Below are 15,949 nucleotides of genomic sequence, written 5' to 3'. Positions count from 1 at the left end.
ACTGAGCCACAGGCACCACCCTCATTAGTCACATTCTTTCCAAACACTTCATTGATATTTTGACTCTGTGCACTGCATTGATTCTGTGATGGAACTTATATTCAAAAATAACACATGAAGGGTGGTGCCTGTGGCTCAAGGAGTAGGGCGCTGGCCCCATATACCAGAGGTGGCAGGTTCAAACCCAGCCCCAGCCCAAAACTGCAAAAAAAAAAAAAAAAAAAGGTACATGAATAGGACAGCACCCATAGTTCAGTAGGGCACCAGCTACATACACTGAGGCTGGCAGCTCAAATCCAGCCCAGATCAGCTAAAACAACAATGACAACTGCAACAAAAAAAAATAGCCAGGCATTGTGGCAGACGCCTGTAGTCCCAGCTACTTGGGAGGCTGAGGCAAGAGAATCGCTTCTCGCCAAGAGTTTGAGGTTGCTGTGAGCTATGATGCTGCAGCACTCTAATAAGGGTGACAAAGTCAGACCTGTCTCCAAAAAAAAAAAAAAGAAGAAGAAGTGATAGATAAGCTTCATATTTTTAAAAGACTTTAAATTCCTGGGGGGGGGAGAACAAAGAAATTCTAATATACTTTTCCATTACCTTGATAGTTACTTTTCCTTCCCAGCAATAATAATAAAGCACGTATTTCTTTTTTTTTTAATTGAGACAGAGTCTCACTTTGTCACCCTCAGTAGAGTGCCACAGCATCATAGCTCACAGCAACCTAACCCTTGGGTTCAAGTGATTCTCTTGCTTCAACCTCCCTAGTAGCTGGGACTACAGGCACCCACCACAACACTGGGCTATTTTGTTTCTTTGTTTGTTTAGCAGGCCTAGGCCAGGTTCGAACCCACCAGCCCCGGAGCGTGTGGCTGGTACCCTAACTAGTGAGCTACGGGTGTCCAGACAACATATTTCTTTATCATTATTTGAAAAATACCAATTATTTCTCCCATTAAGATATTTCATGTCCTGCTGCTTTTGCCAATGAGAGAGACCTTTAGAATACTTTTGCTTGCTTCTTTCATGCTGCTCCCAACTCCTCAGTTTTGCTGAGCTAGGATAGTACTTATGGCTGTAAATATAATTAGATACCTATGGTGGCACCTGTGGCTCAGTGAGTAGGGCGCCAGCCCCATATACCGAGGGTGGTGGGTTCAAACCTGCTCTCAGCCAAACTACAGCAAAAAAATAGCCGGTGTTGTGGCGGCGCCCTACTCGGGAGGCTGAGGCAAGAGAATCGCCTAAGCCCAGGAGTTGGAGGTTGCTGTGAGCTGTGTGTCCCCACTGCACTCTACCGAGGGCAACAAAGTGACACTATGTCTCTAAAAAAAAAAAAAAAAGATTATCTATCAATCTCTGTGAACAGAGTCTCACTATGTCACGCTCCGTAGAATGCTGTGGTGTCACAGCTCACAGCAACCTCAAACTCTTTGGTTAAGTAATTCTCTTGCCTCAGTCTCCCTATATTTTTGTTGTAGTTGTCATTGTTGTTTAGCGGGCCTGGGCCAGGTTCAAACCCACCAGCCCCAGTGTATATGACCGGCACCATAACCATTGAGCCACGGGCGCCCAGTCTTGTTTTTACTGAGCTGCAGGCGCCGAGCCTTGTTTTTCTTTTTTTTGAGACAGAATCTCACTTTGTTGCCATGAGTGAGTAGAGTGCTGTGGTATCATAGCTCACAGCAACCTCAAACTCTTGGGCTCAAGCAATTCTCTCACCTTAGCCTCCCAAGTAGCTGGGACTACAGGCACCCGCCACAATGCCCAGCTATTTTTAGAGATGGGGGATCTCACTCTGGCTCAGGCTGGTTTTGAACCTGTGAGCTCAGGCAATCCACCCGCCTCGGCCTCCCAGAGTGCTGGGATTACAGGCGTGAGCCACCTCACCCAGCCACCTCACTACTTCTTTCTCCTCTTCACCTTCCTGTCTTGATTTCTCTGTAACTAGGTCTTTCTTTCTTTCTTTGTTTTGTAATTAGATATTCTTAAATATTTTCCTCAGGCAAGGTATGCGATTGATAATATTCTCTGAATCCTTCAGATCTCCAAATATCTTTTCTTTTGCCCTGACAGGTGAAGGTTTTCCCAGCTGAGGGTGAGATTTTTTCTGAGTAGCCATCATTTTCTCTTAGTTTTCCTACCTTTGGTTTCCAGAGTTGCAGACAAAAAGTGCTATTACAATCTGAGTCATTTCCTTTTGTAGATAACTTGCTTTTTCTGCCTAGAAACTTGAAAATGTTTTCCTTTAACCTTGGAATTCAGGAGTTTCATGTCTTGTTGTATCTCCCTATTTCCTTTCAGTCTGCAAGTTCAGATCTTTCCTCAGCTCAGCAAAATATTCCTCTACTCTTTATTTCTTCTTCATCTGTTCCTTTTCCCTCTTTTGGAACTAGTATATTTGAATGTTAGGACTACTGGATCTATTCTTCAAGTGTCATAATTTCCTCTTTATTTCTCTCTCTTCATATTATTTGCTCTGTGTTTTATGAAATACTGTTTCCACTTGTTCTTCCAAGCAACTAAGTTAAGTCTCAGCGGTGACTATTCTCTCTTTCAATACATATACTGATTTTTTGGTTGTTTAAAATCATGTTTTTTAGCTCCAGAATTTGTGTGTGTTTTTGTTTGTTTGTTTTGGCATATTACTTGACTTTCTTAACATGCTAATAGTTTCTAAAGATGTCATATACCTCTTCCAGTGGTTTCTGTGCTTTCTGGTGGGCAAAGAAAACAGCTATGATAATCTCATCCCTGCAAGGCCAAGGCTCTGTGAGTCACATTGTTTCACTTTTCCCATGGTCTTTATCTCTGTGCTGGGGCTCCCCAAAGCTGCTTTGTGCAGTGCAAGACTGAGGCAGCTTGTCACCAGGGCTCCACACCAGGTCTCCCCCTTCCCCCAACTCAAAGTTCAAGCCTTCACTTTGGCACCCTACCCGCTGACCCTAGCAGCAACATGACTAAGCTGAGGCAGGTGTTTGGTTGGAAATGGGAGTGGAAAGAGTGGAAATTTCCTTAGAACAGTAGTTCTCTCTCTCTCTTTTTGTTTGAGACAGAGTTTCACTTTGTCACCCTTAGTGGAGTGCTGTGGCATCATAGCTCACAGCAACCTCCAATTCTTGGTCTCAAGTGATCCTCTTGCTCAGTTTTCCAATATTTAGTAGAAATGGGGGTCTCGCTTTTTCTTCAGTCTGGTCTCAAACTTGTGAGCTCAAGCAATTCACAAGCCTCAGCCTCCCAGAGTGCTAGGAGTACAGGTGTGAGCCCCTGGGCCCAGCCTAATAAGGAATTTCTGATTCATTACGTCTGAAGGAAAGCCTGAGAATGTTCATTTCTAACAAGTTTCCAGGGCAAGCCCATGCTGCTGATTTAGGAATCACACTTCGAGAACCACTGCTTTAGACTACACCAAACCAAGTTGTCCTTCTTTATCACCCTCTTCCACAAAATTACACTTTTGATGAGATGGGGTCATGCCCAGGATGGTTTCTACTCGGGGCTCAAGGGACTCTCCCACCTCAGCACCTCAGCCACCTCAGCCTGGCGAGTAGCTGAGGTGACAGGTGCACCAGCTATGCTTCTTTTTTTCCGTGTGTGTGTGTGTGTGTGTGTGTGTGTGTGTGTATGTGTGTGTGTGTGTTAAGGAAATCAACCCAATGTTAGGCAGGTATTCTCTCCTGGTTTTGCGTTTGGCCCTTCAACTGGTTTGTAGTACTGAGTCTTGTGCCCAAGCAGACTCTAGGGTCCAACTCCACCGACCTCGCGGTGCTCCCCTGACAAGCCTCCACCCTCAGCCGGAGGAAGGACACCCCCGGTAGGCCCAGTTGACTTACAGGTGGATCAGACCAGAAAGCGCCCCCTTGGGGCGCCCTTGTGTCGCTCCCCTTGTGCCCAGAAAGGGACTGCTGATGGGGGCGGGCTGGAGGGGGAGGCTCCGGGCGTCGGTGGGGCGAGTATCGGTTCTCTCGAGAGCTCCTGGGGAGTGACGAGGCCACCTGTAGTGCGGGTGGGCTGCGAGGTTGGTGCGGGGTGGGGAGCGCCCTCCCACCCAGCGGACTTTCCTTCCGGGAGAGGAATCACCTTTCTTCCCGTCCGGGCTCTGCGAGCCTTGCCCTTTCTCCTCGCCGCTGCCCCATCTGGGCCCCGGAACTGCGCCCACTTGCCCATTCCCACCGCCCCCCCTTGGCCCCTTTGATTCTGTCCAGCCTTTGTTCTAACTCGCCGTGCCTGTCCTGGGACCCCCAGGTCCTTCCCACTCCGTTGTTCGTAGCCCCCGCCCATGTCCCTGCGGGTCCCAAAGTCTGCGACCCGCCACCGCCTCCACACCTCCCCGGGTCGCGCCCCTCCGGAGCTCCACTTAGTGCAGCGCCGCTCCCACGGCGAACGCACCACTGTTCTGCAACATATCTCGGAGGGGACATTTCATTGACACCCAACGAGCCGACAATTTACCGGGCAAATTTCCTTTCCACGCTTCAAAGAAACTATTTCACTCCATCATCCATCTCCAAGCCCAGGGATTCCGTCGGCTCTCCTGTACCCCAGCTCCTTCCTTTTACCTGCAGGAATTACCCTTCTTCGCGTCAAAGGCCGTTCCCTCTCCGCGCTCGGTGTCGCCCAGCCCCGCCCAGCTCCCCGCACTGCGCTTCCTCTCCCTCGCGTCCAGTTGATCCCAGCAGCATCTAGATGTGCTCTTCCACCATCTGGCGAATCCATCTTCCCCTCTCTTCACTCCACGGCCTCATCGAGCTTCTGTCTCACTTCTCCGCTTCCTGTCACAGTCACACTTCTTGCTCACCGTGGAGGTTCCTCGCCTCGAGTCACTAGCGTGTTCATCTGGGGTCTTCCAAGGGGCCTCTCCTATTTTAGTCTTGGGTTACTCACTCCCATACCCGTTCCCGCCTGGCGTTTTCCTCTTCATCCTAGGACTCACTCTAACACAAGGCACATCTATCTGTAGTCTTAAAAAATATGGCGTTTGACTGCACCTTTTATTTACATAATTTATGCTATGATTCTCATTCCATTTCATTCCTCACTTTCAGAAGGTGTTATCAGTGTTGCTGTGGATTCCTGTGTAGTATTCCATTGTATACCCACACCACATTTTACATGTGCCTTCATTTAGAGGTAGACATTCAGTATGGGCCTGAGGAGACAAGGGTTCTCTGAGATTTCCTAGAAGCTGGTTCTTTTTGTGTGTGTGTGTGTGTGTGTGTGTGTGTGTGTGTGTGTGTGTGTGTGGTTTTTGGCCAGGGCTGGGTTTGAACCCACCACCTCCAGCATATGGGACGGGCACCCTACTCCTTGAGCCACAGGCGCGCCCCGGGAGCTGGTTCTTTTTTTTTTTTTGGCCGGGGCTGGATTTGAACCCGCCACTTCCGGCATATGGGACCGGCGCCCTACCCGCTGAGCCACAGGCGCCGCCCCGGGAGCTGGTTCTTAAGGTACACTCAATTTCACTAAGAACTGCCAGATACTGTCCAAATGGTGAAACCTGGAACCATTTGCATTCTCACCATAAGTGCATGTATGATGTTCCTATTTCCTCATATTCTCAGAGCATGAGGTGTCTAAATTATTTTGCATATAAAACAGCCAGTTGCCCCACCACTATTTGTTGAAGAGACTATCCTCTTGCTACTGAATTGCCTTTGCATCTATTCTAAAACCTAATTGATCAGCTACTTTGGGAGGCTGAAGAGAGAGGATGGTTTGAGCCTAGGAGTTTGAGACCCACCTGGGCAACATATCAAGACTTAGTCTCAAAAAAATCTCTACTAAAAATAGAAAAATTAGCCAGTCATTGTGACAGACACCTATAGTCCCAGCTACTTGGAGGGCTGAGGCAAGAGGATGGCTTGAACCCAGGAGTTGGAGGTTGCTATGAGGTATGAGGCCATGGCACTCTATCTAGGGTAACAGAATGAGATTCTGTCTCAAAAAAAAAAAAAATCAGTTGATCATCTACATCTGGATTTATTTTTGGACTCTCATTTCTGTCCTTTGATCTATTTGTCTATCATTAGGCATTGTTTTGATTCCTATAGCTCTATATTTAGTCTCAAAATCAAGTAGTGTAAGTTCTCCAACTTTTTTCCTGAAAAAAAGTTGGTTTGGTTATTCTAGATCATTTGCATTTCTATGTGAATTAACTTGTCTATTTCTACAAAAAACATGCTGACATTTTGATAGAGATTACACTGAATCCACAGATCAGTTTGAGGAAAATTGACATCTTAGCAATATTGAAACTTTCAGTCCATAACGTTATTTCTCCATTTAAGTCTTAGTTATTCTTTCTTTTTCTTTTTCTTTTTTTGTTACAGCCTCAAGCTGTTGCCCTGGGTAAAGTGCCGTGGCATCACAGCTCACAGCAACCTCTAATTCCTGGGCTTAAGCAATTCTCCTGCCTCAACCTTCCAAGTAGGTGGAACTACAGGCACCTGCCACAACGCCCGGCTATTTTTTGGTTGCAGCCATCATTGTCGTTTGGTAGGCCCTGGCTGGATTCAAACCCACCAGCTCCAGTGTATGTGGCTGGCACCTTAGCCGCTTGAGCCACAGGTGCCAGGCCTTTTTTAGTTTTTTGTTTTTTTTTGGAAATTGGAGACAGAATCTCACTTTGTTCTCCTCAGTTGCCATGGCATCATAGCTCACAGCAACCTCACATTCTTGGCCTCAAGCAATTCTCTTGCCTCAGCCTCCCAGGTCGCTGGGACTGCAGGCACCCACCACAATGCCTGGCTATTTTTAGAGGCGGGGTCTTGTTCTTGCTCAGGCTGGTCTTTAACCCATGAGCTCCAGTAATCCACCTGCCTCAGCCTCCCTAGTGCTAATCTCTTCCAGAAATACCTTCACAGACACACACAGAAATAACGTTTTGCCAGCTATCTAGCTTTGCTTGGGCAAAGCTGACACATAAAATCACCCATCACAACATCAAACTTCTAACTAAAATGAACAGGAAAAAAGAGAGAAGACACAAATCATCAATGTCAAGAATGAGAAAGGTGGGTGGTGCCTGTGGCTCAGTGGGTAGAGCCCCGGCCCCATATACCGAGGGTGGCGGGTTCAAACCCGGCCCCGGCCAAACTGCAACCAAAAAATAGCCGGGCGTTGTGGCGGACGCCTGTAGTCCCAGCTGCTTAGGAGGCTGAGGCAGGATAATCGCGAAAGCCCAAGAGCTGGACATTGCTGTGAGTCCTGTGACATCATGGCACTGTACCGAGGGTAGTAAAGTGAAACTCTGTCTCTACAAAAAAAAAAAGAATGAGAAAGGTGACAATACTATAGACTGTATGGATACAGAAAGGATAATAAGGAAACAAACTTATGTTAATAAATCCTACAACTTAGATGAAATAGAGAAATTTTTTTTTTAATTTTTTTTTTTTTTTTTTTGAGACAGAGTCTCATGTATTAACCCTCAGTAGAGTGCCATGGTGTCACAGCTCACAGCAACCTCCAAATCCTTGGGCTGAGGCAATTCTCTTGCCTCAGCCTCCTGAGTAGCTGGGATTACAGGTGCCTGGCACGATGCCCAGCCATTTTTTTTGTTGCAGTTTAGCCAGGGCTGCGTTTGAACCCACTACCCTCGGTACATGGGCCAGCACCCTACTCACTGAGCCACAGGCACCACCCGAAATAGAGAAATTTCTTAAAAGACAAAACTACCAAAGTTTACTCAAGATAAAATAGACCCGAATTCCCCTTATCTATTAAGGAAATTGAATCTGTAGTTTGAAATCTCCCCCAAAGAAAATTTCAGTGTCAATATCTGATGTACCTAATCCTCAAGTCTGTCTAGACAAGCAGAAGGGAGCAGCACCAACACCACCTCCAGCTGACATTAAAAACACTGAACTCCCTGAACTAACTTGAAAGTGTATGTAGTTACAAAAAAAGCTAAAATAACATGCTAAAAATTAAGGAAATATGCAAGGTAATTATGTGGGCACCAGAGAATTTGCTAAAAAGGAACTCCAGGAATATTTTCCAAACTAGGTCATCAAACTGACTGGATTCTTCTAACATGTGGAAACTGGATCTCAAAGAGCTGACAAAATATCAGTCTAGAAAAGAAAGCACAGAATTATTGTATTCATTAGGATAAAATTAGAGAAACAGTGGTCTGTACAAATTTTTTTCCTCTTTGGGGTAAAATATATCTTCTGCTTAAGAGACAGACACTTTTGTGACTTTGTCAAGAACCTTAGTTCTGCCCAGCCTCAGCTGCCTTCTTTATAAAATACAGCTTAAAAAGTCTGCCCAAAGGCCAAGGTTATATCAGATGAGTACTTGTCCTGGCCTTCGAACTCCAAGAACTATACATTGCATCTTTATACAAAACCTACCCTCCTTAATCTAATTTTTTTGGGTCTCTACATCAATACCACACTGATTTTTTTTTTTTTTTTAGAGACAGAGTCTCTACCAATTTTTAATTTGTTTTAATTTTAATTTTTTTTGTTTTTGTTTTTTTTTGTTAGTCTCAAGCTGTTGCCCTGGATAGAGTGCCGTGGAGTCACAGCCCACAGCAACCTCAAACTCTTGGGCTTAAGCGATTCTCTTACCTCAGCCTCCCAAGTAGCCAGGACCACAGGCACCCATCATAACACCCAGCCATTTCTTGGTTGTAGTCGTCATTTGGCGGCGGACTGGACTTGAGCCCGCCAGCTCTGGTGTATGTGGCTGGCACCCCAGCTGCTTGAGCCACAGGCACCAAGCAGCAATTTTTAATTTTTGATCTTGGGTCAAGCAATCTTACTAAATTTTCTTTCTTTTTTTTTTTTTGAGACAGAGTCTCAAGCTGTTGCTCTGGGTAGAGTGCTGTGGCATTACGGCTCACAGCAACCTTCAACTCCTGGGCTCAAGCGATTCTCCTGCCTCCGCCTCTCAAGTAGCTGGAACTACAGGCACCTGCCACAATGCCCGGCTATTTTTTGGTTGCAGCCGTCAATGTTGTTTGGTGGGCCCGGGCTGGATTCGAACCTGCCGCTTGAGCCACAGGTGCCAAGCCACTAAATTTTCTTACTCTTTCTAATAGATTGTAGATACTCTTAGATTTTCTATAGAGCCAGTCATATTATCAGCAAATAGTTTTTCTTTCTTTCTAATCTTACATCTTTGATTTCCTTGTATTACTGTGCAGACCAGCACATCTATTGCAATGCTAAATAAAAATAGTAATAGCAAAATACCCCAAAAACCTAACATCTCCACTTAACATTTTAAAACTCTCTAAAGGGCGGTGCCTGTGGCTCAAGGAGTAGGGCGCTGGTCCCATATGCCAGAGGTGGCAGGTTCAAACCTAGCCCCAGCCAAAAACCAAAAAAATTAAATAAATAAATAAAACTCTCTAAAAAGGAGAGTGTGTCAGTTAAGCACTCTAACTCTGTACCCCACCCCCAACACCTCCCGAGGTTACCATCCATTCTGTTCTTCCCTGCACCTCTGCTAGTCCCAGGGGAACATCACTCCCTTGCCCCATTTAAAGCTCTGGGCGTTGGTTGCCTTAGCACAACAAGGTCTGGAGAGCCAAAAGGATGTTAGTTTACATTTTAAAAGTACTGAACACACACAGAAAAAAGAAGAAAAAGAAAGTACTGAACATGCCCAGTAGCAATGACCACACCTGGTGCCTAGTTGTGGTTTCTAAGTACGAACCTCTGCTACAAAGAATCAGAGCTCCTTAAAGACATGGTTGGTTTCAAGACCAGGCCAGAGAAAGGGCAAGATAAGCCTGGAACATTTTCATTGTGCTAAGAAATAAGGTAGTGCCAAAAAAGGGGGAGAAGGGCTGTGCCTGTGGCTCAGTGGGTAGGGCGCCAGCCCCATATACGGAGGGTGGTGGGTTCAAACCCAGCCCTGGCCAAACTGCAACAAAAAAATAGCTGGGTGTTGTGGTGGGTGCCTGTAATTCCAGCTACTCAGGAGACTGAGGTAAGAGAATCTCCAAAGCCCAAGAGCTAGAGGTTGCTATGAGCTGTGACACCACGGCACTCTACCAAGGGTGACAAAATGAAACTCTGTCTCTAAAAAAAGGGAGGGGGGAGAAAAAGTCATGTCAAAAGGACATGGAAGCCAGATTAAAAGGTCAAAAGTGGGACAATTTGAGCATTAAAATAAGTAAGGATTGAGTAGTGCCTGTGGCTCAGTGAGTAGGGTGCTGGTCCCATATACTGAGGGTGGTGAGTTCAAACCCAACCCTGGCCAAACTGCAACAATAAAAAAAAAAATTAAAAAAAAAATAAGTAAGGATAGAAACAAATTATTATCTATTGAATGAAACAAGCCTCCATGTTGACAATAATAGTGAATGAATAAGAAGGAACAGCTCTTTTTGTGTGTGTGTGTGTGAGACAGAGTCTCACTATGTCACCCTCGGTAGAATGCTGTGGCATCACAGTTCACAGCAACTTCAAACTCTTGGGCTTAAGCAATTCTCTTACCTCAGCCTCCCGAGTAGCTGAGACTACAGGCGCCTGCCACAACGCCCAGCTATTTTTGTTGTTGTTGTTGCAATTGTCATTGTTGTTTAGCTGGCCAGGGTCTGGTTCAAACCCACCAGCCTGGGTGTAGGTGGCTGGTGCCCTAATCACTGAGCTAAGGGCGCCACCAGGGACCCTTTTTTACAGTCTAATGCCAAGTGATAAAAAAAAGAGGAGGGATGGGGGGGCGCCTGTGGCTCAAAGGACTAGGGCGCCAGCCCCAGATGCAGGAGGTGGTGGGTTCAAACCCAGCCCCGGCCAAACACTGCAAAAAAAAAAAAAAAAAAAAAAGAGGGATGGAGGGTGCCTGTGGCTCAATGAGTAGGGCACCGGTCCCATATACCGACAGTGGCAGGTTTGAGCCCAGCCCCAACGAAACTGAACAACAACAAAAAATAGCTGGGCATTGTGGTGGGTGCCTATAGTCCCAGCTACTCAGGAGGCTGAGGCAAGATAATCACCTGAGCCCAAGAGCTGGAGGTTGCTGTGAGCTGTGACTCCATTCTACCGAGGGCGACAAAGTAAGACTCTGTCTCTTAAAAAAAAGAAAAAAAAAGGAGGGAATATTGGAGTTAGAAGATCACCATTTTACAACCATTAGAATACAACATAAAGGCGGCTCCTGTGGCTCAGTGAGTAGGGCACCGGCCCCATATACTGAGAGTGGCAGGTTCAAACTCGGGCCCAACCTAACTGCAACAACAACAAAATAGCCGGGCGTTATGGTGAGTGCCTGTAGTCCCTGCTACTCGGGAGGCTGCGGCAAGAGAATGGCCCAAGCCCAAGAGCTAGAGGTTGCTGTGGGCTGTTACACCACCCATTCTACCCAGAGCAACAAAGTGAGACTCTGTCTCTTAAAAAAAAAAAAAAAAAGAATACGACATAAAAATAGGTTTGGGAAAGACTCATGAGTGGATACTAGTCTAGGAGGGGAAATTCAGAAGAGGAGCAGAATTATTTGCATAATTTCAAAATGCCGCCTCATGGATTGCTTATTAGTTGCAAGAGGGAAAAATAGTAACTAAATATTGGTTACTATAAGTAAACTTAACCAGTTTGCACCTTGATCCAATTAACACCAGCAATAGGGAGCAGATAAACATTTTGGGCCTTGGGACATGCCTCCTGGTAAAAGAACACAACATAACTTATTTAAAGTTTCCAGCCCAGAATGCATAACCTGAATCCAGTCATGAGGATACACAAGGAAAAAGCAAATGGATGAACATTTTATAAAATAATTGGCCTGTATTTGTTAATGTCAGTGTCACTAATGACAAAGGCGGAGAAACTATTTTGAAAAAGATAAAGAGACAGGACAACAAAATATAACACGTGACCATGAACTACTGGGTCTTGTACTGCATTACTGGAACGATTGACAATTTGGGGATATGGACTTTATCGTTTCAATATTAAATTTTCTGAATTTGATTTAATTGTACCACGATGATGATGATGATTTTTTAAGACAGGGTCTCACTGTGTCATACTTGGCAGAGTGCTGCCGCGTCACAGCTCACAGCAACCTCAAACTCTTGGGCTTAGGCAATTCTCTGGCCTCAGCCTCCCAAGTAGCTGGGACTACAGGTGCCCACCACAATGCCCGGCTATTTTTTGTTGCAGTTGTCATTGTTGTTTTAGCAGGCTGGGGCCAGGTTCTAACCCACCAGCCTCAGTGTATATGTGTATATGGCTGGTGCCATAACCACTGTGCTATGGGTGCAGAGCCAATGTACCATGATTATTTAAGAGAATATTCTTTTTTTTTTTTTTTTTTTGAGACAGCGTCTCACTTTATCGCCCTGGGCAGAGTGCCATGGTGTCACAGCTCACAATACCCTCCAGCTCCAGGGCTTAGGCGATTCTCTTGCCTCAGCCTCCTGAGTATCTGGGACTACATGTGCCACAACACCCAGCTATTTTTTGGTGCAGTTTGGCTGGGGCCGGGTTTGAAACTGCCACCCTCTGTGTATGAGGCTGGCGCCCTACCCACTGAGCCACAGGTACGGCCCAAGAGAATATTCTTGTTCTTGGGAAATATGCGTTAGAGTATTAAGAGATAAAAGGAGACAGTATATGCAACTAACTCTCAAATGGTTCAGAAAAAAATCAATGAGTATAGTGTATATAGAGAGAAAATGATAAAACAGTTTGTCAAGCCCTCTCCGGTGCACGGCGCAGGTGAGTGGCCGAGTCCTGGGGCTCGGGTCTTGTGGCCCAGCGGCCACCCGGCACCGGCACCAGTGAGCGGGGACAGGGCCCATCGGGCCATGACCATGCAGAGGAGCAAGTGGCGGTAGTGGGCCAAGTCAACCATCCATAACCATAACCACTGTGCTATGGTTAACACAGCAGCCCACAGGGCAGTCCTGACCTGTGTCGCCCGAGTCTCTCTGAGTCGCTTAAGCCCAAGATTTTGAGGTTGCTGTGAGCTGTGATGCCACAGCACTGTACACAGGGCAACAGCTTGAGACTCTGTCTCAAAAAATAAATAAATAAATAAATAAATAAATAAATAATAAAAATAAATAAATAAAAGTGTAGTTCTGTATCAAAAAAAACTTCATTGAAGTTATACTGAACAAAATTTCATTGTTTTTATTTATTTATTGGTCACGTGGAACATACTTGAAGCTGTTGCAGAATTTTAAAGTTATCAATTATTATTTAATATTACTTTGAATTTTCTGGGTGTTTAACTGTTTTGATGGTTTCAATATTTTATAAATAGAATAGTGAATAGTTGTTTATGCTGGAACGTTTTCGTTGTTACTTCACTGATCTGATATCCCCATTATTGTAAACTCATAGGTTGTTACTGTGTACCAGTAATCTTTTGGACTTTGTTCAGTATTTTATTGTGGTAATGTAGAGAAGAATTAAAGCAAGAAAATCTGAATTAGTGTCTTGTTTTTTAAAATACCGTCCCCAGGGTTTTTAGATGCCACTTCATCTGTCTCATTTGTAAATGAGGGATAATTTAGAATGCCAGGCAGTATATTTCCTTTTGCAAAAGACCCTGAAGGAGAGAGAAAGAGAGAGAGATAACCTAATGGCCAGAATGTTATGGAAAGAGTGTCAAATTCCAGTATTTGGGTTGGAAAGAGGGAGACTGAAAATCCAAGTTGCATTATTAGTCTGCCCTGTTTTCTCATTGACAATGATTTTGTGAATAAAGAGAAAAAAAGAAAAAAAAAACAATTTGTCAAAATGTGAACAATTGACAAATTTGGATAAAGAGTATATGGGAGGTTTCTATAACTATTCTTACAACTTATCTATAAGTTTGAAATTATTTTGAAGTAAAAAAGTTTTTGTTTGTTTGGAGTTTTTTTTTTTTTAGAGACAGAGTCTTTCTCTGACCAGATTAAATTTTTTTTTGGCCGGGGCTGGGTTTGAACCCGCCACCTCCGGCATATGGGACCGGAGCCCTACTCCTTGAGCCACTGGCGCCGCCCCAGATTAATTTTTTTTTTATTTTTTTTTTGCAGAGACAGGGAGGTGGGGTGTCTCACTATGTTGCCCAGGCTGATCTCAAACTCTCAAACTCCTGGCTTCAAAGAAATCTTCCCTCCTCAGCCTCTCAGAGTGCGCTGAGATTACAGGCATGAGCTACCACACCTGGTCCTAAAAAGATTTTTTTTTTTTGTAGAGACAGAGTCTCACTTTATGGCCCTCAGTAGAGTGCCATGGCCTCACACAGCTCACAGCAACCTCCAACTCCTGGGCTCAAGCGATTCTCTTGCCTCAGCCTCCCGAGTAGCTGGGACTACAAGCGCCCGCCACAACGCCCAGCTATTTTTTTTGGTTGCAGTTCAGCAGGGGCCGGGTTTGAACCCGCCACCCTCGGTATATGGGGCCGGCGCCTCACCAACTGAGCCACAGGCACCGATTTTTAAATCATAAACAGAAGAGAAATAGCCACATGAGGACCTAGGGTGTATAAGAAGTTTCAAGGGGCCAGTCAACTTCTGACTTCGTCTACTTTTCCTAGACAGAGTCTTACTATGTCGCCCTCGATACAGTGTGGTGGCATTACAGCTCACAGCAACCTCCAACTCCTGGGCTTAAGCAATTCTCTTGTCTCAGCCTCCCGAGTATCTGGGACTACAAGGTGCCCGCCAGAACACCCGGCTATTTTTTTGTTGCAGTTTAGCTGGGGTCAGGTTCAAACCTGCCGCCCTCGGTATATGGGACCCGTGCCCACCCACCCACCCACTGAGCCACAGGCTCCGCCCTCATCTACTCTTCTAAAAAGCCCTTTACCTTCAACCTCAGAGAGCTGCCACACGTCATAGATGTCCCTCCCAGTATCTTAGCTTTCTAGACCCTGGCCTACCTCTCTGTGAAGGGCATGGTCTTTCTTCCCTATACCGCCCACACACACACACACACCTCAAAAAAGAAAGAAAAAGACTAACAAGTTTATAGGGGAATTACTAGTCATTTATAAATAAAAAGGCTTTTTTTGTCCAAAAGGTCAAGATAATTGAGGCTGAGATTTGGATGTTCTTTTGCTCTGGTTTGTACAGTCTGTATTAGCCTCTTTGAGTAACTTTGGATGACTTCTACATGACCACATTACTGTTTTCACAAATGATATTTTAGGAATTGGAAATAACAAAAAGTTCTGGTGGACTTGCCACTTGTTCTTCATAATTTGTGTGGTCAAATGCCACTTTCCCAAAAAGTGATTGAGAAATACTACCAGCCAGGATGTTAATGTTAAATGGATGATTTTATATAAAAGACAGTAGCAATACCAGGGGACATATCAGTGATTTGCTGTTTTTGCTGTTGTTATTGGTCTTTAACTTTTCTGTTCTTTACATTACACAACAAAAGTCTTGTGTATGTGAAAATTTTTTAAGAGTGAAAAGTGAATAAGGAGGCTCTGGTCTCAAGATATAAACAGTGCCCACTTTGTTTCAATGTCACCAAAGTACAATTAATTAAATTAATTAATTTATTTATTTAGACAGATCCTCAAGCTGTCACCCAGGGTAGAGTGCCATGGCATCACAGCTCACAGCAACCTCCAACTCCTGGGCTTAAGTGAATCTCTTGCCTCAGCCTCCCTAGTAGCTGGGACTACAGGCACCCGCTACACACCCAGATATTTTTTTCTTTTTTTTTTTTTTTTGTAGTTGTCATTCTTGTTTGGCAGGCCGGGACTGAATTTGAACCAGCCAGCTCTGGTGTATATGGCTGGCTCCTTAGCCGCTTGAGCTACAGGTGCTGAACCTATTTATTTATTTTTGAGACAGAATCTTACTTTGTCACCCTTGGTAGAGTGCCGTGGCATCATAGCTAACAGCAACCTCAAACTCTTGGGCTCAGGCAATTCTCATCTCAACCTCCACAGTATCTGTGACTACAGGCACCTGCCACAATGCCTGGCTATTTTTAGAGATGGGGTCTCGCTCTTGCTCAGGCTGGTCTTAAATCTGTGAGCT

This window comes from Nycticebus coucang, chromosome 12 (genome assembly GCF_027406575.1).
Source record: "Nycticebus coucang isolate mNycCou1 chromosome 12, mNycCou1.pri, whole genome shotgun sequence".
NCBI lineage: Eukaryota > Metazoa > Chordata > Mammalia > Primates > Lorisidae > Nycticebus > Nycticebus coucang.
Note: the sequence above shows the minus strand (reverse complement) of the source record.